The sequence below is a fragment of the Symphalangus syndactylus genome, chromosome 12 (assembly GCF_028878055.3).
Source record: "Symphalangus syndactylus isolate Jambi chromosome 12, NHGRI_mSymSyn1-v2.1_pri, whole genome shotgun sequence".
NCBI lineage: Eukaryota > Metazoa > Chordata > Mammalia > Primates > Hylobatidae > Symphalangus > Symphalangus syndactylus.
The window spans coordinates 35300709-35315515 of NC_072441.2; the positions used below are offsets into that span (position 1 = coordinate 35300709).

General features: G+C 36.6%; 1 protein-coding gene across 2 annotated transcripts in view; it reads left to right on the forward strand.

Moving 5' to 3' along the window:
• ADGRL2 (adhesion G protein-coupled receptor L2) overlaps nucleotides 1–14807 on the forward strand; it is a 691023-nt gene that overhangs the window by 138396 nt on the left and 537820 nt on the right. For both annotated transcript variants that reach the window (XM_063624182.1, XM_063624180.1), the window contains one exon: nucleotides 1516–1584. The gene's annotated coding sequence lies outside the window, so the exon portion shown is untranslated. The remainder of the gene's footprint in view (nucleotides 1–1515; nucleotides 1585–14807) is intronic.

A 14807-nucleotide genomic window follows, 5' to 3' on the forward strand; every position in this document is an offset into this window, starting at 1 on the left:
AGTCAGAGACAGTGCCTGATTTTCTATTGCTGGTTTGAGACCCACTTGATAGAAATCCAGCCACCTACACACTACTTAGTTAGGAATACATTTTAAGCATTCAGAACCTATATACAATATTTTGACTTTTGGAAAGTAAAATGAGCAGGAGTGTAGTAATTAGTCAACATGCCAGAAGTTGGCTTCACCATCTCACTGCTTTGAGAAATTGTAACTGCTGCATCTCACCATTCCTACCCTGAGTTAGTATTTTATTGCTTGCAAAATATTTTTTACTAGAATAGGAATGCTCAAAGCAGATAGAAAGATACTCTTTGTTAGACAAATATTGCTTAACTAGTAATAATCAATAAATAATGAATATTTACATCATAAAAGTAAATGAGATAAATTAATATACTCATTTTGTTAGAAGAAAAAATGAGCATTTATCTGCTACAAAGGTGGGATGATATGAAGTATTCTTATCAGGCATCTATCTGATGCCCAGGTAAGTAGTGTCAGAGGACAAGAAAAGGTCGGGAGACCCACTTGTAGCTGGAGTTTGCAGAAGCTGAGAGAAGTAGACAATAGCTGCGCAGGAAAGATTCTATTGCCAATGTATAATAATCCCTTTTTACCAATGGTGAGCAGGCATTTACTTTGCCTTAGAAAATACGTAACATTTACCTTTGAACCTTTTGATCACTGGCAACTGATACTAATGCAAGACAGGTAAACCTTTCCTTATACTTTGGGAAAGAACAATTGACTACTGAAAAAGAGTCAGTGGTTCACAAAGACCAGTAAAGCAAACAAACAAAAAGTATATTTAATATATGGCCACTTCAGATCTAAGGGATATAATTACCTAACAGGAGAGTAAATCCCCTGAGCCATTTTGTTTTTACATGTAAAATGTTTTTTCAGTTTGTGTTGATATTAACTCTATAAACTACTCATATTTTGGTATATTCATTTATTCTGCCTGTAAAGACTTGCTTTCTGATTTGCCCTCACATCTGCATTTGCTGGAGGAACAGATGCTCAGTTCCTAACAGTCAGAGTTTGGCCTTTTCCCTCCTATCACTAAACCAGAAAGAAACAGGGTTCCGAAGAATGGTGGCAGCTTTCCAGTGGTTGGCCTGCACGTTTACATTTAAAGTAAGCAGGTGGCATCAATGGGCTGCCTAATAACTAACAAGATAAGAATGCAATTGATCTTTTTATTAACCCGTCTCCCCAGGTGGGTGGCAGCCTGCTCCTCCCCTCTGGGTTCAGTCACATTGTTCAGTTCCAGGAATCATTTTAGATCTTTTTGCTTTTTTTGTCTGAGCTGATACTTAAAACACGGGGACACAAGCGCTAATATCCATCTCACCTAAATTCTATTCTCTCTGTATCTCCAAATTGGTAACTGCCTTCATCATTTGAATCTAATAAAAAAAAATAATGCAAATGCTAATGCATTTTCAATTTCATTGATAATCTTTTCATGCTGAATTTGAACTGTTGATTTGTTTGTCTCCCTTCTAGGTTACAGACCACATACTCTAAACTTCACAAATGGTTCTGAAGAGTATGGAGCCTACGTAGACTCATAAGGTAAATGATTAATTTCAAAATAAGATATAATAGCTTCAATGATGATATGAATTCAAGCACTGCCTAAATGTATTTGCTTTATCTATTGGTGGTTTTCTGAGTTCTGATATTGGATAATCTTTTATTAAATGTAGAAGATAAAATCATGATCCTGGGTGGAGATGAGGGAAGAAGAAACTACATGTATGGGTAACCTCTCTCCATGAGGCAGGTTATTCGTTGTATGTTGCTTAAGACTGGCTGTCTACCTATCCAGATTTCTTACAAAATTATGCTTGTGATCTTAGGCATTTTTCTGCCTTGGAGTATCACAAATCACACAGGCAAGTAGAGATCAATTAAAGTTGCTATTTTCACAAATGAAGCCAGAAATTATTAGGATGCATTCCTTTGTAGAAGTAGGATGAGGTACAAAATATCCTGTGTTAGATGAGGAAGTGTGGGCTGAAGGCATTTAGAGAGGATGGCCTCATATTTCTACTTCTCTGAATCATGGTCACCATTTGCTTTCCTGGTTATTACTAAGTCATTATATATTCCTGGAAGCTATGAATTCTATGTTAAAGTGGACTCATACAGAATCTTTAATTCCACCTATAGCAAAATGATTAAAAGCCTAGCCTTCAGAGCCAACCTAAATTCAAAGCGTGATTCTGTCATTTACCAGCTATGTGACTATGGGCTCCACATTCTTATTTGCAAAATGGGAGAAATTGTCATACCTGCTTTCAAGAGTTGTGGCATAGCATAAACAAATTAGTAGACATAAAATGCTTAAAATATTGCCTGGCACCTAGTAAGCACTAAATTTACTGATTTCACAAAGCTCTATTTTTTGGATCTCCTCACTTTACGGATTGTTTGACTAAATCTCTATTTTTCAACCTCCTCACCTTACTTGCTTCAGGTTCTCAATTCTTCCATAGTCCACAAACTTGGGGGCTATAGGAATTATTAAGGGAACCAAACTCTCAATTCCGTTTTAGCAGCCTCTCTCCTATACTTTCATGTAAATGCCAGGAAAGAAAATAATTGGCATCGCATTGCCCTTTGAATGGGTTCCTGGCTCACTCTAGGTGGTGTGACGTGTAAAGTGACCTGAAAGTGGGGTGCCTGCCAGCTCGGCGCACAGCACAGTGTAGTTGGAGAATCAATTACAAGGCTTGTCACCATTTCAGAAACATGCAAACATCAATTGGCATAGAGTTTCAGGAAGCAGAATAAAAAGGAACCTACAAAACAAAAAGCCTTTCAGGGGGATGGAGGCACAGTTCTTCCAAATCACAAACGGATGATTATGATCACCATTAGCACTTAATGAGCCTATATGGGGCTAATGACTTCATCTGCCCAGTAGATTTGCCAATAGTTCATGTTGCCACTCACGTTCATCCTTCTCTTCTAAGAAGCATACCCATGGTGTAAAGTCATGGGATTTCCCTCTCCTCCACTAGCAAAAACGTATTTCTCAATTCTACCATCCTCTAGTTTTCTTTCAGGAGAAAGGTAACAAATTAGAGAAAAGAAAATAACACCCAGGAATGGCTTATACAGTCCTGGAACACCTGGGTTCAATCCAAAATTGGTCACTAACTACTCTCTGACCTCGTTTTCTCATCTTCAAAATGTAATCAGTCACTATCCTATTTACATTTACATAATGATATATCACTCTTCTATTTCCAAAGGTAATATTAAAGATGAAAATATGTGAAATTGATATTTTGACATAAGTAGAGATATCATTTATTATATTTAATTTAGGTATTTATTACAAATGTTATAATTTATTTAGCTATATTTTTCTTTTAATAACTAAAATGTGGAAAATGAAATGTTAAAGTTTAAATGAGCTATCTGCTGAGCTACTTAAAAAACTATTAATTAGAAAGAGATATAAGGCCTAAACTGAAGTTTGAACTTTTTAAAATTAACCATACTATTATAATTTTTATATTACTCAACAGTAAATTTTACTGTTAAAATCATTTAAAGGGGGCAAACTTTGGCGAAGTAGAAGTGATATCGTGAAGAACATATATTAATAGTAGGTTATTTATTGAAGGAAAAAAGTCATTATAATAGATACCATTCCCTATGATGATACTTACGTGAATTTTTTTCTTTTTCCCGTTTTAAAAATATAATTCAGTAAACATAGTAGATCTTAAAAGTGTATAATATATTGAGAGCAAGGCAAGTAACAGTTACTGTGGAAGGGATAATATTAGATATTAAGAGAGTTCTTTAGGGTAATACTTCAGAAATTCAGGATTGTTTTATGTTAAAATATTTCAGCATAATTTTCCTGGCATCTTTGTGATATAAATAAACTTTATTTGCTATGATAGTGTAAGAAGCAAATATGGGTAATGTCTACTACCTATAACCAGCATTTCAGGAAAGTGTCACTGTTAAAAATACATGGCAGGGATTGCATTTTTGGGCTCTAGTCTCAAATCTGCATGTGAACTTTCTGAGTCATCTTGAGTAATTAGCATCTGTCTGACTAAAATTTTTGATATACAACTTGAAGAAATGGATGAAGGGACCTCAAAGAAAAAGGCTGATTTTTAGAAAAAAACTTCCAAGCAACAAAAATTGTTAGCAGATTTTAACATGCACAAATTCACATTCTGCTATTTATCTTTCTGTACATGTACACCTATGCCTCTCATATGGTTTGTATCTGTGTCACCACCCAAATCTCATGTTCAATTGTAATCCCCAGTGTTGGAGTGGGGCCTGGTGGGAGGTGATCTGATCATGGGGGTAGATCCTCCATGAACGGTTTAGCACCCTCCTTTGGTGCTGTTCTCCTGATACAGTTCTCAGGAGATCTGGTTGTTTAAAAGTCTGTGGCGCCTCCCCTGTCTCTCTCTTCCTCCTGCTCCGCCATGTAAGGTGGCTTGCTTTCCCTTCACCTTCCGCCATGATTGTAAGTTTCCTGAGGCCTCCCCAGAAGAAGATCCTGCCATGCTTCCTGTACAGCCTGCAGAACCATGAGCCAATTAAACCTCTTTTCTTTTCCTTTTCCTTTCTTTCTTTCTTTCTTTTTTTTTTTTGAGACAGAGTCTCACTCTGTGGCCCAGGCTGGAGTACAGTGGCTTAATCTCGGCACACTGCAAACTCTGCCTCCCAGGTTCAAGTGATTCTCCTGTCTCAGCCTCCAGAGTAGCTGGGATTACAGGTATACGCCACCACACCCAACTAATTTTTGTATTTTTAGTAGAGACAGGGTTTCACCATTTTGGCCAGGCTGATCTTGAACTTCTGACCTCAGGTGATCCACCTACCTTGGCCTCCCAAAGTGCTGGGATTACAGGTGTGAGCCACCACACCCAGCCAAACTTCTTTTCTGTATAAATTACCCTGTCTCAGATATTTCTTTATAGCAAAGTGAGAATGAAATAATACAGCCTCTACACCCCCTGATCTCATCATTTCAAGAATCATGGCCAGGTGTGGTGGCCTACCCCTATAACCTAGAACTTTGGGATATCAAAGCAGGAGGATCACTTGACCCCAGGAGTTAGAGACATGCCTGGGCAACAGGGCAAAACTCTGTCTCTATTAAAAAAACAAAAACAAAAACAAACAAAAAAAGACAGTGAAAGGGTTAGTTTAAATTGGACCCTCCTCATATTCCACAAAAATTTTTAAATCACAAAAAAAGTCAAAGCTAAGTTTAACTTTTATTCTTACCCACTAGATATTTGGAGACTTTTTTTCTTATCATCTAACTAATTTTACTAGGGGGAGGGTCTATATTACACCCAAAACTTTTCCACAACAAAGAAATATAAAAAGAAGATAAAGTGTGACCCCTATACTTTACAGTTTATTTATAGAATTAAAATTAACATATACAAAAATAAATATTAGCAGCAGAAAAAGTATACATATATGTTCATTTCAGTATAATAAATTATGAATTTTATAGGAATTCTGATGGAATAAGTGGCATCAAAATATGGTTTCAATAATGAATACTTTGGATACATAGTGCTTTTGGGGGCTAAATAACCAGTGACACTATGGATTTATACTATCCAGGGTCTGTATAATAGGTTGTTTGATCACTAAAAGTAAGACACAGGGATAATTGAAGGGGTCGAGTAATTCATTATGAAGGCAGGTGAATCCTAGGAAGTCTTTCACTCTTGCACATTCAGTGAAAGTGCCAATAGGCATCCCACCAAAATCCCCAGCGTAGCCAGAGTCTGAAGCGTTCTTCTTATATAGCAACAGTGAGAATTCCAGGATGAGCAGAAAAAATTCATTCACTTCAGAGAGAACTACAATTACAACAGTTGAATTATGGCCTTTATTTGTTTTACTTTATTTATTTATTATTGAGACAGGGTCTCACTCTTTCACCCAGGCTGGAGTGCGGTGGTGCAATCACAGGTCACTGCAGCCTTGACCTTCCAGGGTCAAATGATCCTTCCACCTTAGCCTCCCGAGTAGCTGGGACTACAGGCATGTACCACCATTTTTGTATTTTGTGTAGAGACAAGGTTTCACCATGTTGCCCATGCTGGTCTTGAACTCCTGGGCTCAAGCCATCCTCCCATTTCAGCCTCCCAAAGTGTTGGGATTACAGGCATGAGACACTATGCCTGGCTCAGTTACGGCTTTTAAGACCCATATGTTGGTCTTGTGTGCAAAGCTCGATGAGTAACCCCATTTCTCTGAATAGAAAACCAGAGTCTCTGAGGTTTATCAAGCACGAGCACTCCACCCTCGATGAGTCAGTTTCCCTAGCTCTCCCTGTTAATCCATCATGTTGCTTTCTTTTGGTTTCTAACCAGGCTCAAAGTGAACCAGTTGAGAAAGTCGGTACCAGTGACTTTAACAGAGAGAGGCTGGAGAGTATAGATGAGTCCATACCTAGCTCTAAGAATAAACCATTTGCCATCTGAGGAAGAAATGAGATCATTCTCTTATTAATAATCCAAAATTTGACTCACAGAAGGAAAACCAAAATTTGACATTGGTCTTGAAACGTTAAGTTGTATTGTGTTGAAAACCCATGAGTATGCCAATGACAATAATCATACTACCATTAGGTACTGAGAGCTTATTGTGTAGCTGCCATCCTATTATACGCTTTAATTTATTATATCGCATTTAATTTTCACAAAGTTCATATTAGAAGAAAGTATTGGCCCCAGTCTAAAGATAAAGAAATAGACAGAGAAATTTACTTTGATGAAATTAACAAGTAGCAAGTGGCAGAGCCAGGATTTGAACCCACATCTCTCTGATGCCGAAGGCTGTGCTCTTTCCATTATGTACGCTACCTTTCTCACAGTGCTGCCTCACTGTCTAGTGATGCTTTTCTAATATGCTCAGGTACCAGGAAGATGACTGAGTTGACAGTTTTATTGCATGTATATACATTAACATCAACCAATGCGTATTATTTAGTCCCATGAAGTCAGTGAATGTTTTGCAAGCAGGTGGGCTACAGATTCGGACAAATCAATGAATATTTGAGCAAGAAGTGAATTATGAAAAGCAAAAGCGTTATATGTGCTTTTTCTGGGAAGTAAAGGGAATGCTATAGTGTTAATAAAACAGACCCCATGCTAATGACTTAGAGTCCCCCCAAAGTAAAAATCAATCTGACTGTAAGTTAGGTTGATTTTGTTCATTCCATAAACTTATTTCTCAATGGAGCTTCTTAATTTTGACATTCAGAATACAGAATCCTGTTCATGGCTCTTTACTTCCTCATTTAAGGCCAGTTTACTTCCTAATCTCCTCATTTATTATTCGCTTTCATATAAGACTCACCTTGTTTTCACATACTTCATGTTCTTACACACTCGCTAACAGCCCTCACTGTCTGGAAGATCTTCCATTGATCATACCTTTTTTCTTGTTTCTCAAATCTTTATCATACTCAGCTTCTAGGATCTGAAGTTCTGATTTTGCTCAAAGCCTTCCCAATTAATTAGATATAAAATACTACCGTCCTTCTATGGAAATCATCTTTCCTCTAGAGTCAAAGGCATTACCAACGGTGAAATGTATTCATTTTGTATATAGCAGTAATTTCAACAGTTAGATTGCACTTTTCATTGATCTCTTTCTGTCTGGTTATAGTAGAAATGCTATTGTAGAAAATTTGTAAATATCAAAACATACGAAGAGGAAAATGAAAGCCATTGTTTATGCCAGAGAAGAGCATTGCTAACATTTTTTTGTATTTCTTTCTAGCCCTTTTCTGTTTTCACCACATGTGGTTGTGTTTTAACTTAAACTCTCTCTGCCTTAATACATTTTTATCCTGCTTTCTTTTCTCTAAAATTGGACCACTTAATATTTGGTTTCACTCAGTTCCTTAGATTTATAAGAGCCAAGTAACCAGTAGGAGATTTTGCCATTAAGAGTCCCGGTCAAGCATTGACTCATAGAAGCCTAGAAGCATTCATATTTCTGGGCTTGTTTACAAATATAAATCCTATACAGTCTTATGCACAACTCTTGAATAATTCTTCTCTTTGCTTCCATCATGCGTTAATTTTTTGTTAATTAAAACCACTCTATCTCATAGAAGTTAGAAAAATATATGAATATTACATTATAAAGACATGGCATTATAAAAGAATATACCTGTCTTTCAGATTTCTAAATTAAATTATAAATCTAAAAAACTATTTTGTATTCATATAATGTAGTGTACACCTTCTATGCGTTCTCTCTTCTCTCCGTGGGTTCACGTTAGTGTGTGGAAGATTGTTTTCTTGTTCAACTTTCCCTTTAAAGGGATCTTTAAAGCCCTTCCCTCCCCACCTCCACCCCAGCTTACTTTAACAAGACTTTGTTGTTTTTTATCCTGTGAACATACATTGTGTGAAAACCTAACTTTCTCCTTGTGACTTATCTGTCCGATTACGGGATGCAAGTTTTTATCATTCAGCTCATTAGGAAAGACTTTACTCAAATAATTACTATGCATCTCATTTCTTCCACCTATTAAAAATAATGTTTGATTATTCCGCCCAGGTTAGACATTTATCTGGTCTGGATTTGTTTACTAACCAAACTTTTAAAGACACCGATTTTTCCCCACAAAAGCAATTAAAATGTGACTCTCATGGGAGAAACAGCCTTACACAATTTTACTGAACACCTTTATCTCAATTCCCCTGGTACAAAGTGTATCCTCAGCATCCACCCCATGGCTTGTCATGATTAGCTATTTGTAAATGAATAAATAATATCATTCAACATATGAAAACCCATCCCCATGCAAGCAGGACTACTGACTTGTAAGGGCTAAAAACTTTCACAGCTTCAGTAAGAGGCAAAAATCTTTCATTCTACAAAAATACGTTTCTTTAAATGCCACTTTTGAATCTTCCACCTATGAGAATAGCATTTCTTGCACCTTATATATTCTCCACACTACCTAAAAGAGATATCAGAGACTATCCAAGTTGAATCCTAATTCTAGAACTATCGGAAAACCGCTAAGTATATTCATGCATTAGTCGAGTAGATTTTGCAGATGAAGACATGGAAGCTAAAGTATGAGCACCATTGAGAAGGAGCATGAGACCTGAACAGGGAGAGAGTGTTGAAGTTCCTCAGGCAATGGGAATTCAAGAGGACAATCATGAGGTGTCAGGACAATCAAGACACGGCAATATTTTAAAATGCAGACATTCTACATCAAGGCAGATATTGCCAGCAAGAGGTCTGTGTTTTATTGAAGTCTAAACTAATTCCCCTTGTTTTATGCTCCTGAATGGTTCATTTGCTTTGGGAGCCTCAGGGGTAAAAGGGAAGGGAAACAAATTAAGTAAAACTGCAAAGACTTGTTAAAACTACACAAGGTGTGCCTAGCTCTCTTATTGTTATGTGATACATTGGGTAAAAAAATCTGTGGGAATTCCACTCTGACTAACTGCATAACAACTCACAGCTGATTAAGTCAACCTTTGAAACATGCAATGTAAATACAGAGAAAACCAAACTTAATATGCAATAGCATAAACTAATCATTGTTTCATTTTCTGGCAATTGCGTTGGCACCAGGGTGAGAAGTAGATGAAAAAACGCCGAGAAAAACAAAGACATCTCTCGGTAAATCAGTAAGTTTACAGATTAATGAAGAGCCAGACATTGCTGTTAAGGACTTAATATGCAGTGATTATGAGCCTGACCTTCCATAACAGCAGCCACTTAAGAGTTCTAGTGATGGGGAGACTCACATATGTGCCTAGAGAGAGAAGAAAAGAGAAACATTTATGACTTTTGCACCACCCAACATACACAAAAACACACCCTCTCTTAGTCTCTGTCTATAAAACTTTATTTACATAGTTGTAAACTGGGAAATCTCAAGCATAAAACTCTGTCTGTATTAAATATACAATGGTTTAGTGGACTGGTGACTACAGCAGGCTTGCTGATTTTTGCTTTTCCTGGCAGCAAATGATAAAAAATCTTAGGGAATCCGTATATCTAAAGCCAAAAAGCAGCTCCCAGTCATTTGTGGCATCATTAGCAATGTTGTGATGTCCCTTAAGGACAAAACACATAAATGTTCTCATGTCACTTACTATTGTGTCAAGGAGAAAACCAAAATGAGCTTGCAAAGTCATGCACCAGCTCAATTTTGGAAGGAAAAAAAAATCTTCCTTTGAAGGAAACGAAATCAGTCCTCAGTTCAAATTAAATGTGGACTATTCTGTGAAGCTCCAATAACAATCAGTACTTATGGACTTAAGGTGCCGGCAAATAATGTTTCGTTTAAAAGAAATTGAATGAGGATTACTGACAGAGAAAGTTTTGATGCTCTTTTGTCATTAGTTAAAGTTAAACTATGGCATTATTGGCACAGTCTTGAACATCTCAATCCTCATTCTTTTTTTTTCTTTTTCTTCTTCCTTTTTTAATACACTAGAGGCATTTGTCTGATTAGGCTTGTGACTTAATCTTATTAAAACCTTGTCATGCAAATGTATCATAAGTGTAGCGTGAAGATTTCTGTCTCATGCAAAATTTAACTTAAATTCTATTGGCATGAAATACTTTGTTATGCACAAACCTTCTGTTTGGTTTGCTGACATTCTTCTTAGTCTGCTCTCATGATGATTCATTATCTTGTGATATAGATTTCCAAGTATCATCTTTGTATTGATTTTTATATCTTTAATAACCACTCCACAGAAGATGGCTCCACTGGTGTCATTGATCGCATCAAAAATTCAAGGCTTACAGAAATACTAGAGGGCTAATTGGTAGCAGAACATTTCAGACTTAGTCTTAATGCAGTCTTAATCTTCTGCATTAAACCTACCTGAAGGTTTCCTCTTGGAATCAGCCAGGAAAAATTTAGCACTTCGTTGAAAAACACCTGGTGGGAGCAATGCAAGAACATTGCAATCAATCGACTACGAACTTGAAAATGTCCCATAACATTTAGATATCAAGAGCGATCCTTTCATCATCCGGGCCTCCATATCTGGAATGCTCCTTCCTTTTCTTTTCTATGGCCTCTGGCTCCACCAAGCCAGATTTGCTTACACATTTTAGAACAGAAACTGTCAAAGATAAGTTCCCATAATTTTAATGCCTGTGCCCTTCTGTGGTTTGATCAATAGGTGAGATTCCTTTGCAGAAAGTCATAGTGAACATCCTGTTTGTGGAAATGACGAAACAACAAATTCAAGACCATAGGTGTAAGGCCAGCAAGCCCAAGGATCCATTAGATGACCAGGTTTCTCATCATCTAACTTGCTTCCCACTTGCTCCTCATTCTCAGAGCATACAGACCTGGTTTAGGCAATTAGAAACCTAACCAAGAGAGAAGCAAATACTTTCTGTAATGCTCAAGAGGAACTTGATCATAAAGTTGAAACTTTGACTCATTTTATTCTTTCCTGGGTTATTTTGTGAACTTACTCTGCCAGTCAGTGTATCAAAGCACAGATTAGTATAACCTGGTACCTTCCCTAGAGGATCTTATTCTCAGAAGCCTGTGGGCAGAACGTGGAAAGGAAACTAGGACGTCGTAGAAAGATAAGGAGGAGGCAGGATGCACAAGGATGTAGGCTTTGGAACTGGCCAGACCTGAATTCTATTCCACCTCCAACATTGTGCTGTGTGGCACTTGGCAGATCACTGCCTCCCTAAAAAAAATGTCAACCGTGAAAATTTTCCTTCTCATAAGAATAAAACGTACCAATGCACAGAAATCCTGGTACTGAGCTTGTTATCTGGGCTCCATTGAAACACCTAGTGGTTTTCAACACAGAGGTGTGTTACATATTAGAAGACCATAAAGGAAGAAGCCTTGTGTTCTGCTTATTTGTTTTTTATTTTCTCCCTGTAGGAGTTGAAGAAGTCATTTTTGAAAGGTGGAAAAGGGGAAGTCATACAAGAAAATTTGTATATGTTCTGTTTCTTAGCAGGATTTGAAACAAAGAACTAAACATATATGCTGTTCAGCATTATTGTAGATACAGCATCAAACACTCAGAGGAATTTGAAACGTGAAAGACATTGGAGTTAGAGTGATGATTTTAGAAAGACTGGAAATAGGAAAGGATGAATCAAGGATGAGGTCATAGTGAGATATTATAAAGGATGTGATGAATTTTTGATATTTAGATTCGTGAACCTTGAGTGAATGCTTGATCACCAGAAATTGGATGAATTCTTAAATCACCAGAAATCATAGTTGTAAGTTTCAAACTTTCTGATTTTAAAAATGAGATTTAATAACCTCATAAAAGCCTAATACATTTGGAAGGGTCTTAGTAATTAATTTTAAGTATCAATGCACTCTTAGAATTTATTGCTGAGATTGTCTTCAAAGTGTTACATAACAAGTGTGGGTCTCAGTTTACTTAGGATATGATATTTAAGGAAATGGCAAATGCTTGTATTATACAATTGTTTTTCTTTTTTCCTTTCTCTTTTTTAAGAGATGGGATCTCTGTTGCTCAGGCTGGAGTGCAGTGACACTATCATAGCTCATTGTAGCCTCAACCTCCTGGGCTCAAGTGATGCTCCATCTCAGCCTTCTGAGTAGCTGGGACTACAAGTGTGTGTCACCATATCCAGCTAATTTTTTAAATTATTATTATTATTATTATTTGTAGAGACAGGGTCTCGCTTTGTTGTCCAGGCTAGTATCAAAGCCCTGGCCTCAAGCTGTCCTCCTGCCTTGGCCTCCCAAAGTGCTAGGGTTACAGGCATGAGCCATCACTCCTGGTCCCACAAATTATTTTTTTATTCAAGTCATTATTTATGTTGTATAATTATGTGTATCATAGAACTTAGTCATGTATTTGTCCCCATAAATCCCCATCTGCTTATGAAATTTTCATTTATACTTTCATCACATCCTCCTTTCCTAAACAAGCTACAGTTTTCAATCTAGGAGAGGAAAACATTTTCAGGCAGTTTTATTACAGGTGGTTTGACCATCATTGTGCAACTGCCTTTTGAGCTGCCCTCCCACAAAATAGTTCTTGATTTTGCTGCAGTTTATAAAAGAACTTGTTATCCCACCTATCTGCTCCTCCTTTTGTCTTCTGTTTTCCTCCTCTTTGCTCTCTTCCTCTCTTTTTCTTTTCTAACTTCATTCCTTCCTAAGCTTCTACTTTATTTTCATGATTGTTCTCCCTTCCTCTCTTCTTCTTCCCTTGTCATGTTGTTACCTGAACTGAAGCCCAATGCACAGAGTTGTAAGTTTTACTCAAATTTTATTTATCCTTAGGATATTTATATAATACCCGAAGGCATCCCCCAATATGGTGCTAAATTCATTTTCCATCCTTTACAAGAAAGATGTAAAATATGAAAGGAAACAAAAATTCTGCCTAATTCAGTGAAGATAGTTTTCCAAGTGCTGAAAAATTTCTTTTTTTCCTAAACCTTTCCCTTTCTTTCCCCTACAATATAACAAAAAGGTCTCTTGACCACAGAAACCTTTGCTCCATAGTAAGTTAATATGGTACATAGATATTTTTTGTTTCCTATTTTTAAAAACTTCAATATACTACAAAAAGAAAATGTGGACCTCCACTCTTAATGAACTAGGAAAATTAATTTATTTATTAATTTATTTTTTGAATGCTGAGAAAATTTAGACACTCGATACTAATCAGCTTATTGTTTCTGAAAATTTTTCTTTTCTTTTTTAGTAGTATTATCTATTCTTTACCATTCTCAGAGAATTAAGTTTTTGCTTATTAAAACAACACTATTAAACAGTATTTGATTATTGACTAATAACCAAAGAATTGAAATATAATAAAATGTCACTAGCAAAAAAACTTTGTTTTTTTTTTTTACTTTTTGTCAAATTCCTCTTTAATAGATGTTAAAACTCAAAAGTGGGAATTGACAAGATTTCCAACCAAATGAATTTTTTTTTAAAGTTTGGGTTTGTATATAAAATGATCTAGAAGTGAAATACGAGAGTTACGATATTTTCAGAATTTCTTCTTCTGGTCGTCTCCGTACCTTTTACACTCTCCAAATGGAGGCCCCACATCATTTCATAGTAGGAGCCATAGTAGGAGCTTTAGAATCATTATTGATGTCGTTCTGGAGAGCAAATTACATGTGTGCTTCAATTTGCCACTACGGAATTTACATAACCTCAGATTTTGAATTGAACGACCAATGGACAAAATTGGCATCCTAACTTCCAATCAGATATTAACTGCCATGTTTTCAGCTACTGTGATGCTTTCACTTGCATTGAATTCTTACAAAAGCTCAATATGAAAAATATTATCATTTTTGTTTTACAGGTGATAAAATTGAGAATCAGGGAAATTAAGCAATGTTGCCCAAATTGACAAACTCAGTAGTTACACCACATAGACTGTTCTGTTTGGCAAATAGACCTGAAAAATAGCAATTTGCCAATGGTTGGTAAATATTGTTTGTGATGTTTTGCTTATTGTGGTAAGAATACTTACCATGAGATCCACCCTCTTAACAGATTTTCAAGTGTACAATAACATGTTATTACCTATAGGCACAATGTTGTGTGGCATAGCTTTAGAATTTATTCATCTTGCATCACTGAAACTCTATATGTTGATTAGCAACTGTTGCAGCTTTTGTAGTTTGGTGAGTGGGAGGGAATGGCGCCCGGCGCATTTTTCTCTTCTGTTGCAGCCAGAGGGAGGGTTAGTGTTACAGGATTCCTATGGTGCCACTTTCCCGGTGGGAAATCTCTG